General features: G+C 41.4%; 1 long non-coding RNA gene across 7 annotated transcripts in view; it reads right to left on the minus strand.

Moving 5' to 3' along the window:
* The window catches only part of LOC147350479 (uncharacterized), a 480,714-nt gene that overhangs the window by 41,744 nt on the left and 424,955 nt on the right, over positions 1 to 14,015 (minus strand). For 2 of the 7 annotated variants that reach the window (XR_015148941.1, XR_015148940.1), the window contains exon 3: positions 6,504 to 6,647. The exons of the other annotated variants lie outside the window; for them this stretch is intronic. This is a non-coding gene — a long non-coding RNA (uncharacterized LOC147350479). The remainder of the gene's footprint in view (positions 1 to 6,503; positions 6,648 to 14,015) is intronic. 7 annotated transcript variants of the gene reach the window in all.

Genomic DNA, 14,015 nt, shown 5'->3' on the forward strand with positions numbered 1-14,015 from the left:
CTGGTCAGGGAAATAGATCCCACATGCTGCAACTAAGACCCAGTGCAGCCAAAAAGAAAAAAAAAAAAAATTTGCATACATTAATTTTAAAATGCTTTATTGCTCAAAGGAAATCATTGCCAAAAAGGCAACTTACTGAAGGGAAGAAAATAAATTATATGACTGAAAAGAGGTTAAGATCCAAAATACATAAACAGCTCATACCTATTAACATCAAAAAAACAAACGATCCAAATTAAAAATGGGCAGAAGAACTGAATAGACATTTTTCTTAAGAAGACATACAGATGGCCAACAGGTCCATGAAAAGATGCTCAACATCATTAATCATCAGAGAAATGCAAATTAAAACCACAATAAGATATTACCTCACACATGTCAGAATAGCTATCAAAAAGACCACAAGTCACAAATGCTGGTGAAGATGTGGAGAAAGGGAACCCTCTTTCACTATTGCTGGTGATGTAAATTGGTGCAGCCACTGTGGAAAACAATATGGCAGTTTCTGAAAAAGCTAAAAATAGGACCTATGATCTAGAATTTCACTGCTGAGTATTTATGCAAAAAAACCCCAAAACACTAACTTGAAAACATACCTGCACCCCAATGTCCATAGTAGCATTATCTACAACTGCCAATATTTGAAAATAATTTAAGTGTCCATCACCAGAGGAATGTATAAAGAAGATGCGTTGTGTATATATACACGATGGAATACTACTCAGTCATAAAAAAGAATGAAAATTTGCGGTGTGCGATAGCACAGATGGACTTGGAGGGTATTATGCTAAGTGAAATAAGTCAGGCAGGAAAAAGCAAATACTGCATGATAATATGTATACATGGAATCTAAAATAATAAAAGAAACTAGTGACTATACCAAAAGAGAAACAGACTTACAGATATGGGGGACAAACTAGTGGTGAGCAGGGGAAAAGGGTAGAGGGGAAGAGCAAGATACGGGTAGGGGATTAAGAGGTACAAACCGCTATGTATTAAATAAATAAGCTGCAAGGGCAATGCAGGGAATATGACCAATATTTTATAAGAACTATAAATGGGATATAACCTTTAAAAATTATAAATCACTATATTGTAAGCCTAAAACTTATATAACACTGTAAATCAACTATACCTCAACAACAAATGTTCTTTATAGCTAAAACATGCTAATCATCATCTGAGCCTTCAGTGAGCTGTAATCTTTTTGCAGTAATATGAAGGATCACAAATATAAAAATATTGAAAAAGTATAAATAACTGTGAGAATTACCAAAATGGTACACAGAGACACGCAGTGAGCAAATGTCGTTGGAAAAATGGTGCTAACAGACTCGCTCAGGACAAGGTTGCCACACACCTTCAATGTGTATATTTGCAAAGTGCAATAAAGCTTGAATGCAATAAAACAAGGTATGCCTGTATATGCATTTTAAGCAACTGATCATATCATAGCAGGGCATATCAGTGAAGTAGCAGATCTAGTGATATAAGGGTAAAGAGAACTTGAGGCACTGAGAAGGGAGGAAAGCCTCTAGAAGGACTACAGAGTCAGGAAGCTGGAAGTGCTGATGCCTGACTGTGTTTGTTACAGTTCTTTGGAGTTGCATAGTATTTCTTTGAGGATCAAAGGGAATTCTTCAATTGTAGGAGCTGTCAGGAAACATTGTGAAAGATAGAAATGGGCAAAAATGGGTGTCTGGGATAACACATTGGATTATCTTGGTCTTTCAAATGAAACCACAACTCTGCAAGTTGTAGAATATTGATAGTAATAGAAACCATTTTTGTTTTCATAGAAATGCAAATTATGTGGAGATATACTCGATTTTGGTCCTATAGATATGGACCAATTTTATATCCATCTGTAAATGCATTTCAGCATTCCTAATGGCCTATGTATGTGAGTTTTTAACCTTTGAAACAGTTGTGCCATTTTCCCATTCCTTGATTTATTGGTGAGTTAAATACAATCTTTGATGTGTTGATTTTATTTTGTATTTGTAGAGAGTTATAGTTTTATCACGGGGGGACGGGGGCAAGTAGCCTTTAGCAAAGGGGATGAACTTCACTGCGTAGTTGTTAATATGTTGAATAATGGCCCCAAGAGACAATGACTCCCTAATTCCCAAGACTGCGGAATATGTTTCCTTCCCTGGTAAGAGGGATTTTAGCGATGTGATTGAGTTCAGAATCTTGAGATGGGAAAATTATGCTGGATTATTTGCAGGGGGTAGAGGGTAGACAGTATAGTCACAATAGTCCTTTTAAGTGGGAGAAAGATCACATCAGAGAGGGGATATGATGACAAAAACGGAGTTTCAAGTGATGAGCATAGGTACCACAGGCCAAAGATGCAGGATGTCTCTAGAGACTGGAAAAGGCAAGGAAGGGATTATCCCCCAGAGCTTCTTGAAGGAATGCAGCTCCACCTTGACTGTAGCCCTTACGATCTGGACTTTTGAGCTCTAGAATTGTAAATTAATACATCTGTATTGTTATAATTTGTTACATCAGCAACGGGAAACTAATATAGTAGTGGTCAGAAGGCTGCTTCTGGTTCCCTTTAGAGGCGGTGAATCACATGAGTTTGCTTTGACAAGCAGTGACACTTCAGGCTGTGCTCCCACCTCGAGTGCTCCATGGCTAAAAGCGGAAGCCTTGATTTACATTCCCTCAAGCCTTCCCTCCGGTTTGATGTTTCAGCTTCCCTGGCTGAATGCTACCTCACTTCTAATAACTTTGAGTTAACCACCTATTCTTTACCCTCTCACTCAGGCTTAGCAAAAATGATACTACTGAGGTTTAAACCCTCAGTGCTTGGAGGCCCTCAGAAGCATTCCTCAGCCTCCTCTCACCCCTCTGTAACTTACTCTCATTCTTGTCATCTTTCTAACGGCAGAAAGTGAAGAGGAAGTAAAGAGCCTCTTGATGAGGGTGAAAGAGGAGAGTGAAAAAGCTCACTTAAAACTCAACATTCAAAAAACTAAGATCATGGCATCTAGTCCCATCACTTCATGGCAAATAGATGAGGAAATAGTGGAAATAGTGACAGATTTTATTTTCCTGGGCTCCAAAATCACTGTGGACAGTGACTGCAGCCACGAAATTAAAGATGCTTGCTCTTTGGAAGAAAAACTATGACAAATTTAGATAGCACATTAAAAAGCAGAGATATCACTTTGCTGACAAAGGTCTGTAGAGTCAAAACTATGTTTTTTCCAGTAGTCATGTATGCATGTGAGAACTGGATCATAAAGAAAGCTAAGCGCTAAAGAATTGATGCCTACAAATTGTGGTGCTGGAGAAGATTCTTCAGAGTCCTTTGGACAGCAAGGAGATCAAACCAGTCAATCCTAATGGAAATCAACCCTGAATATCATTGGAAGGACTGACGCTGAAGCTTCAATACTTTGGCCACCTGGTGTGAAGAACCAATTCATTGGAAAAGACCCCGATGCTGGGAAAGACTGAAGGCAGGAGGAGAAGGGGATGACAGAGGATGAGATGGTTGGATGGCATCACTGACTTGATGGACATGAGTTTGAGCAAACTCTGGGAGATGGTAAAGGACAGAGAAGTCTGGCATGCTGCAGTTCACGGGGTCACGGAGAGCTAGACATAACTGAATGACTGAACAGCAGCACCAACCAAGGACCATGGCTTGGAGGACTCACAGAGGGCCATCAAATGAGTGGCTGGGCCTCCCTCTTCCTCCCAAGGGGTTCAGCTGCTCTGGTCTGACTCCTTCTCTAACGAGATACTCCCAGCATGCCCTTCACACTGCAAAAGAATGAGTTCCAAACATGTCTCCTGATCCCTGAACTTGATCTTCTTGTTCTCTTATCCTGAATCCTGGTTTTTCTCCCACTCATCTAAGCACTCTTTGAGCTTCTGAATTCTTTCTCACTTACAAAAGCAGTTATGGAAACCCCTACCTGCTGTATCAATCGCTAAACCAAGACAACAGCAAAGAGACACAGCCCTTGGTCCTTGGGTGTTTAGAATTTAAGACAGGGACAAGATAGCCCACTTAAACATGAGACGGTGAACAGACAAGAAAGAAGTTAACTGTTTAGGTCAAGGTTAAATGCACAGAGTGAGAGGAGTGGCTGCGGTTGGGAGGGAGGTTGGGGAGGGCCCATGAGGTCCAGGTCCAGGCAGGAAGAAGTGAGAAGCTGCTACATTCCAGTGATCAGCACTGGGCCGGGCTTTCATGAGCTCCATGGACGGCATGAACCTCTTTGTAGTGGGTAACGAGCTGCTTTCCAGATGCCTGCAGTTCAATAGGACCCCAGGGAGGATGCCCTCGGAGGGCACTGGCCCGAAAGCTTCAGAGCAGTGAGAGTCAGAAGACACTATTCATGCCTAATAAGAACCCTGTGGACAGACCTCTCCAGGAGAAACAAAAGCAAGTTACAGCCCCATTGAACTATTATGGTTGATTTTTCAGCCAACTGCACCTACAGCAAGCTGGAAAAAGGTACCAATTAGCTGTTCTGATGTAGCAGCAGTCAGGAAAACAACCCCGAGCTCCAATCTTGTCATTTTTCCTTGCTAGACAAGCAGAGAGGCAGAGCTTCATGAAAAACACCATCCCAGGAGGCACTCCCACAAGGAAATAGCAGGGTGGGGCCAGGGCCTGGGCTGTTTCATTAGGAGAAATCCCTGGACTCTTCTCCTCCTCTGCCTTCTAAGAAACAGGCCTAGGAAGGGGACTATTTCTCACCCTCGAAGACTTAAAGAGGAAGGGTAATGACAAAATATCAGCGGGAAAAAAGCTATTTTTAAATAGATGCACTAACCAGGAAGCATCATCTTCTCTCTCTTCCTCTCTGCCTCGTTTTAGGAGAATGAGGAACAAGGATGTGGTTCCAGGTTAGAGTGGCTAGAAAGCACCCCCTAAAGCTCCCTTGATAGGGATTTCTGCTTGTCCTACCTGCTTTTTAAAGAAGCATTATTATTTTCTGATCAGAGTAATGCATGAGTATGTTAGAAACTAAAATGATACTGGATGAGATTTATTGAATGCTTCCTATAGCCCAGACTTCTCAATGTATCCATGACTCATGTCATCCACATTGTACTGATAAAACGAAGGTTGGTTGATCATCAGTAACTTTCCCAAGGTCACAAGGCTACTAAGTAGTGGCATTAAAATGTGAACTCTTACAGTTTTTCCTCTAGAATCAACACACTTAACAAGCAGGAATTCATTCAAACAAGTTTACAATAAAAGTTTGTAGTGTCTTCAAAAATAAAAGCACCAGATTCCTAAAACACACACACACACACCCCCCTCACTGTCCCACTTATGAGAGGCATCTATTTTTAACCCTTAAGGTGTGTCTTTGGGTTTCTAACACTGTAATAATATTATTCATATAATAATTCATATTATTCTAAATAATATTCATATACTTATAACTCTTGGTTTATAATTTATCTATAAGCTATTTAGTTATTATGGTAGATGAGCATTATAGCGCCTTTATGTTTCAATATAACTATAATTACAGTTTTTGGTTAAATACTTATTCAGTTTTATATTTGACTACTGTTCACTTCTAAGTCAAGTAATGTACACTATTTACATTCCCTATATTGTATAAATTTTTGTTTTTCCTATAGTTATTACCTAATTTTTTTTATCTGCTTAGGGTTTTTAATCAATGGCAACATCTTTCTGTGTCTTCTATAGTGATGCACCATGGCTTTTAATAAAATTTTTTTCATCTTCAAGCCCACAGCAGATGACTAAGTTTTTACATCTCTCTGGAGGCCTTCCTCCCAGCATCTTTTCTCTTGTTCCCCTTTGGGCTGGTGTTCTATATTCTTGTTGCACATCTGTGGTTCAGGGACTTCCCTTTGCCATCATTCAGGGAATTCCCTTCACCTCTTTCCTGCGTGAATCTCCTGCTTCCTAAAATCCCTGTCTTCCTCTTTATTAGTTTATACCCTGTTTGGGTCAGCATATCCTTCAACAGCTTCCTTAAAAAATAGCAGGGTAGCTATTTGGAGTCCAAGGGGGTCAAAATAACTTGCATGTAGCTTTTAAACACTCCTCTTGGTTTTATAATCTCCCTCACCCAATCTCCTCCCATATTTTGCAATACTTGTCTTTGATCTTGATGCCTTTCCAGAGTCCTGAAGGCGAATTGGCTAAATTTATTTCTTCCTTTATAGACTCTGAGTTTTGACCTTGAACTGTTTTGCTAAGTCATTTACCAAGCTTCCATCTACTTTTTGTCTCCATATCTCCTGTTTCAGGGCTTCATTTGGCTCCTAGTATCATGAAAGGCAGTGTTGCTGTTTCCTGTGATTCTTGTTATTAAGGGGATGGATTTTGAGAGGGGAATGGGCTACTGTTACTCTGCTATCATTAAGCCCCATGTCTCTTTGTCCCTGGCTCTCTTAGAGAGTTGGTATTGGGCAAGGTTGGATCATAAGATCATCAGTGCTCTTTAGTCGATAAATGTCCCACAAGGCCAATCCGTTATTACCTCTGCAGTCAACTGATTGAAGGCCCAGGAACTGGGATCATTTTGTCAAACCTAAAGGCTCGGGCTGCTTTGTCCACCTTCATATCCACTTTAATCCTGGTGGGATGCTGTTTTTCAGTCCTTGGATGGGTGGTAACTAAGTGCCTAATAATCACCAGAGAAGGAAAGAGAAAAGAAAAAGAAATTCCCAGGGCTTCTGAATCCATAGTATTCAGGCATTTACCTTTTTAGAAGACCTCAGTGAAGAGGCCCTCAGACTTCACTTTGAGCAACACTTAAGACGACTTCTGTCACATCTCTCTTTGCCAAGCTGCCTGTCCTCCCTTTTGTTCTGCTTCCTATCCGATAAAGAAACTTGAGTTACAGCTCAATATGCTTTACTTGTAAAATAGTTACTTGTCAGTCTCGTTCTGTAATCACGTTACAACTTGTTCTTATATATTTATAATTCCTATGTCTTGATTTTAGTGCATGAACCCAGCCAATATCCCCATTGGACACTTGAGACACTCTGGAAAGAATAATAAACAAACCTTGATTGAGCACCTGTGTGCCAAGCATTAGCCTAAGTGCTTTACAGTTACTTATTAAATCACACAGCTCTGAGAGGTAGATACCATTATCATCTGATTGTTATAATAGCAAAACTCATGGCAAGAGAGTTGAACAACTTACCCAGGTCACACAACTAGCAAGTCTAAGAGCCAGGAATGACTGAAATAAAAGGAACTGCCAGTCCTTTCAATAATTATCAAGGGACTGAGGAAGGAACAAGACCCAAGCAGCCCCCAAATGACTCATCAACTTCTATCCTTCAGCTTCCTGACCGCCACACAGGTGTTCCCTGGTGGAGCAGGTGGCTAGAACCGGAAGCAATGCTGGGAGGTAACAGCAGCAGCTGCTGTTAGAAGTGCTCCAGTAACGTATGTAGACTTGAATCTGGGATATTATTATGGGGTGACACTGCTAATACTGAACCCAAAAATCTGCTTCAGCCAGAGCTTAAGGGTCTGCACAATTGAAGCTACCTAACCCTAAAATTATCAGTTTCAGAAGAGTGGTAGAAATTGTGATGGAAACAAAAGAAATGATAAGTCAGAGTCTAATCATGGAGGTAATGATGCTTACAGCAAAGCAAGTCTCTGGGGAATGAAACAGACCCTTTCCAAGCCTCCCTTTCCCCATTTATAAAGTACGGATAATATATGTATATATAATATACACACACACACACACATATATGTATACATGTAATAAAATTAGTAAGGATTTAATGAGTGGACATATAAATGGTATAATATAGCACCTGGCACAAAGTCAAGTGTTCAGTAAACATTAGCTTTTCTTACTTTTTGTTCTTTTAAGTTTCTGACCCAGATGGAATTTTTCATAAAAGCAAAAAGATGGATAACACTGTAAGGTTTTAATTTTTTTTAATTTGGTCTCTGCTTAACTCTGTGAAAACAGAAATACTTTGATTTATACACAAATAATCAAATCAGCCTTCTGTAACTACTGCAGCCTGTGGGAACCTCTTGACCTTCAAGAGCATCTTTGTCATGTAACTCACTTGGTACTTAATCAAACAACGAGAGGCCATAGAGACCGTGTATTTGGCCTTCTGAACAAATGCCTCTCTCCAAACACCTCCTCTCCCACAACCTATTTGTGAGATCCTTAAAATTTTAGAGGACTGGTTTTGTATCAGTATTTCTTCTGCAAGTCTTCAGCACAAGTAGGTATTAAACTTTTGTTTCATAATGAATAAGCATCACCATTCTGATGATATTCTTGCCTAATACAAAAAAGAAAGTTTGAGCACCATTTTATGAAGACTGCTTCTTTCTAGCAACCCAGGCAAGACACTGGCTTTTATCCTTCCCTGAGCAGCAGAAGGCCCTGGGGGCCAGTTAGCACAAGTTTAGCAGATGCCTCTCATGTCTGGCTGAATCCACAGAAGAGTTATTTTTTCGGCCGCCTTACCCCAGTTCAGGCTTCACTGGTGATTCAGTGGTCATGAATCTGCCTGCTAATGCAGGAGACTTGGGTTCAATCCCTGGGTCAGGAAGATCTCCGGGAGAAGGAAATGGCCACCCACTCCAGTATTCTTGCCTGGAGAATCCCATGGACAGAGGAGCCTGGCAGGCTACAGTCCATGAGGTCACAAAGGAGTCAGACACGACTTCACAACTAAACAACAACCCCACTTCAGACCCTCACCCTTGACCCCTGCTGTACTGAAAAAGCCTCAGGGCAGTGGGTCTTCATCCTTAAGGCTGGCAAGCCAGCCTCTGTCCTGTGATGCTTCCAAAAGCACCACTTACACCAAGGCAATCAAAGCCTTTTTGGCCAAAATCTAAGCTTCTACTAAACAAGTTTTAAACCACTTCCCCCTTTTCCTCCCATGTCTCCCCTGCATGAACCTCCTGTTCCAGCCCAGAATGGCCTGTTTATTGTATCTTCTCCTCTCTTGAATATGGGACATTTGTACCCTGGTCGGACACGACTGAGCGACTTCACTTTCACTTTTCACTTTCACGCATTGGAGAAGGAAGTGGCAACCCACTCCAGTGTTCTTGCCTGGAGAATCCCAGGGACGGGGGAGCCTGGTGGGCTGCCGTCTATGGGGTCGCACAGAGTCGGACACGACTGAAGCGACTTAGCAGCAGCAGCAGCAGCTCACCAAGATACATTCAACGATCTCCTCTCCCACCTATGTGTCAAAACTCCAGTAAAACACTACATCCTCCAGTAGAAAGTCCTCCTCGCTAATTCCCAGAGATCCTCTCTCTCAGGTTGCTGTAGTTACCCTTCCATATTTATCATATGCCCGCTTTTGGCGGTTGTATTTTTATTTGCAGATGTTATTTCCTCTAACATTTGAATGGTTGCTCTGTGCCACTTGCTTTATAAATGCCTAGTTAACTTAAAGTTTATAAATGACTAAAATTAATTGTTAATTTTCACAACAAATATATGAGGCAAGTCCTGTTATTAGCCTCATATTAGAGAACTGGGACAGAAAGCAGTAAAGTAAGTTGCCTAGTAAGCGGTAGAGCCGGTAGACCTAATGCTCTGTGTACATAACCACTGTGCTTTGCCCTGCACACAATAGCCACTCAATAAATATTTGCTCATCAATTAATTGTTGATTTTCCCACCTATCCTCTGACCCAGTCCTGCCTACACTAACTTCTTGAAGAGAGCCTGGCTTGAGAAAATGACCAAACATCTTCATTATGTTGACCTCCATGGAATAAAAGTATTCCCCAAATAGCTGAAACTGTGCTATTTTGATTCTGTAGTTCATCACTGTGGTTTGCGATTCTACTCTGAAATTCTTTGTTGCCAGAAGCCCCCCCCACCCCAGATATAAGGCCTGGTGCAAAGTTGTTATTTTGGATATCAGAAAGTTGGGGATGTTTCTATTTGAAGCACTATTTACATTCCTTAGCCCAAAATAGTCTGAAGTGTCAGTATTATGTCTTCATGTTTCCGAGAGAACATGATGATATTACATCAATAGTCATGAGTTTCCAAGACGTGTTTTTGTCCTTTCCAGGTTTTGGGAAAGTGTATTGTGATAATGAGTAAGGTCATATTTATGAAGTGACACCAGTGTATCTCTTTCCCCAATATGAGAAGGAAGATAGAGTTTGTATAGAATTAAGTTGTTGGCAACACACAGGAATAAGTGGCCCACATTACAGCAAAAGTTCTCACAACTCCCACATTACAGACTCATGGATCAGCCCACTCCTGGTTTTATCCTGGCCCCCAAAAGCAAATCATACTTCCAAGGTCATTCCTGTGGGATTGCAGGACCCAGGACCCATTATACTATGTGAGCACCTTTATTTTCTCCTGTTATTATTGAGATAAATTCTAGTTACAGTAAATAACATCAAGGACAGCCTTCAGGAGGAAAATTCAGACAAACTCATCCTGATGGCCTATGAAAGAGGGGGAGGGAGGTTGGCTGCCAATCACTGTCACATCACAACTCTATTCGCCTGCTGTCTGCATGCTCACGGTTCCACCAAAGAGCCAAGAAAAACGTAGAGGGTGATTTATTTGTTACTGTCTGGCTTTAAAGCAGTACTCTAGCCTGGAGAATCCCATGGAGGGAGGAGCCTGGTAGGCTACAGTCCATGGGGTCGCAAAGAGTCAGACACAACTGAGCGACTTCACTTTCACTTTCACTTTAAAGCAAACATATCAGAACTCAGTCACATTTATATCAGTATGTTCTTAAAGGTAGTTCTTAAAAACATTAGGAAGTTGGACCCTCAATCCTCACCCTACCGCTGCTGACATGCTTATTCCTTTTTGGAACTGTCTTTAGAACAGGATACCATTATTTATCACTCAAAGTGGGGCACTTGGAGAGTGACAGTGGGTACTATTAAAAATTAAGCTAAGACAACTAGGGAAAAGTCAATATTGGGCAACTAGGAAGGGTGATTACTTTGTTCTAGAGCTACATCAGAAAATCAGTTTTTGTCATTTTTTTGACCAAAATGTTCTTACTTAGCTGATATAGGTACAATATTATTTAGAGTTTGTACAATATAATAATTTCATAAGATAAATACCATAAAAACATGTTTCTTTTAGAAATATGCATGTATAAACAGACTGGATTTGCATCAGGTCATGACAATGGTTGATTCTAGGAAATAGAAAGGAAAATGGGGCCAGGGAGAACAAAGAAGACTTCAACTTTATCAGGGACACTTTTTTAAAACCTATGATAGTAAAATTCAGTTCAGTTCAGTCGCTCAGTCATGTCCGACTCTTTGTGACCCGATGGACTGCAGCACACCAGGCCTCCCTGTCCATCACCAGCTCCCAGAGTTTACGCAAACTCATGTCTATTGAGTTGGTGATGCTATCCAACCATCTTATCCTCTGTCGTCCCCTTCTCCTCCTGCCTTCAATCTTTCCCAGCATCAGGGTCTTTTCCAATGAGTCAGTTCTTCACATCAGGCGGCCAAAGTATTGGAGTTTCAGCCTCAACATCAGTCCTTCCAATGAACACCCAGGACTGACCTCTTTTAGGATGGACTGGTTGGATTTCCTTGCAGTTCAAGGGACTATCAACAGTCTTCTCCAACACCACAGTTCCAGTACTCTTGCCTGGAAAATCCCATGGATGGAGGAGCCTGGTAGGTTGCAGTCCACAGGGTCGCTCAGAGTCGGGCATGATTGAGCGACTTCACTTTCACTTTTCCCTTTCATGCATTGGAGAAGGAAATGGCAACCCACTCCAGTATTCTTGCCTGGAGAATCCCAGGGACAGAGGAGCCTAGTGGGCTGCCGTCTATGGGGTCGCACAGAGTTGGACACGACTGAAGCGACTTAGCAGCAGCAGCAGCAGCAGCTTTCTTTAGTCCAACTCTCACATCCATACACAACTACTGGAAAAATCATAGCCTTGACTAGACAGACTTTTGTTGGCAAAGTAATGTCTCTGGTTTTTAACATGCTGTTTACACTGGTCATAACTTTTCTTCCAAGGAGTAAGCATCTTTTTATTTCATGGCTGCAGTTACCATCTGCAGTGATTCTGGAGCCCCCCAAAAAAAGTCTGACACTGTTTCCATTGTTTCCCCATCTATTTGCCATAAAGTGATGGGATCAGATGCCATGATCTTAGTTTTCTGAATGTTGAGCCTTAAGCCAACTTTTTCACTCTCCTCTTTCATCAAGAGGCTCTTCAGTTCTTCTTCACTTTCTGCCATAAGGGTGGTGTCATCTGCATATCTGAGCTCATTGATATTTCTCCCGGCAATCTTGATTCCAGCTTGTGCTTCTTCCAGCCCAGCATTTCTCATGATGTACTCTGCATATAAGTTAAATAAGCAGGGTGACAACATACAGCCTTGAGGTACTCCTTTTCCTATTTGGAACCAGTCTGTTGTTCCATGTCCAGTTCTAACTGTTGCTTCCTGACCTGCATATAGGTTTCTCAAGATGCAGGTCAGGTGGTCTGGTATTCCCATCTCTTGAAGAATTTTCCACAGTTTATTGTGATCCACACAATAGTAAAATTGTACACTTACAAATTGCACATAAATATTGGCAGTATTACCCTTTGTAGCTGCTTTTTTTTATTCAGAATTAAGGCGAAAGTAGCGGTTTTACTAAATGCCACTTTGCGTAGCTGAAAAGAACGGATGCAACACACATCAGAGGTACAACTTTCTAGAGAGGCTCTGTACACACAGCCACCTGAAGTCCCCCTGTCAGCAGCCCTGCTCTCTCTGACCCATTGCCCTTGAATGTATTAATTCTCTCCCCTTCCCTCCTTCCCACATGAAAAAGTCACCTGATGTACTCTCAATTTCTGCCTCAGTCTTTCTGGGGCAAAACATGCGAAGACATGGGCATTCATCCGAAGCAGAATAAATTGGGAGCTGGTAACTAGCTTCTGTAGATAGAGCTTCTCAAACTTTAATGCACTTGGAGGCACTTGGGGATCTTGTTGAAATGCAAATTCTGATTCAGTAGCACTGGGTGAGCCTGAGACCTCCTTGGTCTATGGAACTCCCTGATGTCTCGGTGCTGCTGGTCCCTGGGCCACATTTGGAGGAAAGAGGCCCTGGAAACCGAGTGATATATTCATCAAGGAGGGGGAGAGGAAAGGGCTGGTGGGGGCCTGCAACTACAATTCAGTGTTTTCCCTGTGTTCCTTGTCACACACACAAAACCTGCCACCCTGACCCCAGCAATAGCCATTGTGGCCTCTCGGACTCTGATTTTTATCACTTCCCTTGAAACTTATTTTCTATACTTGCAGGCTAAACCTAAGCATAATGTTGGGCTCTGTATCAAAGAGGGGACGGATGTTATCAGCAGAACATTTACAATATTAAACTCAGATTGTCAGAGGCTAGGTATTGTTTTCTGACATTTATGACCCTGCTTCTAAAAAGAGAAGAAATGAAAAGGTGAACATAATTGTATTAAGTACCATTTCCATTAGTAGTTTTGTGACAACTAACTGTCATTCATTTATAGACTAATTAAAATAATCAACAGTACTTGCTTCATCACTGTAGATTTGTTTTGTTTTTAATGGCCTTACTGCTTAGGAGAAAGCCAGACCCAGAAAAATGATTCACCTAGTGATTGAAGAATCCTCAGGGAACTTAATTCCTTCCCCATCCTCCTCATTTCTAATCCATTAAACTGCTATGACCTGAAGCTTCTGGCCATTTTTGTCTACTGAATGAAACTGCTGGGGTGACAGATTCTATTTCGCCCTAGAAGAGCTCTTAAACAATGACTGTTGTTTTATGTATGCGTAAACCCATATACAGAAACACTTAACATGGGCTGAACACCCCATTAATTCCTTTTAAAATGATTACTCCTCCTAATAATCCTAAAGTGTACATAATACTACGATCCCCGTTGTACAGATGAAAAAAACTAAGGCACAGAAGTGAGGAAACTCAACCAAGGTCACATGACTAGTGTCAGGCAGTGCTATTTCTAAAGTCCATA

This window comes from Bos grunniens, chromosome 20 (genome assembly GCF_055505025.1).
Source record: "Bos grunniens cultivar Pamir isolate PY7600 chromosome 20, Bosgru_T2T1.0, whole genome shotgun sequence".
NCBI classification, from domain to species: domain Eukaryota; kingdom Metazoa; phylum Chordata; class Mammalia; order Artiodactyla; family Bovidae; genus Bos; species Bos grunniens.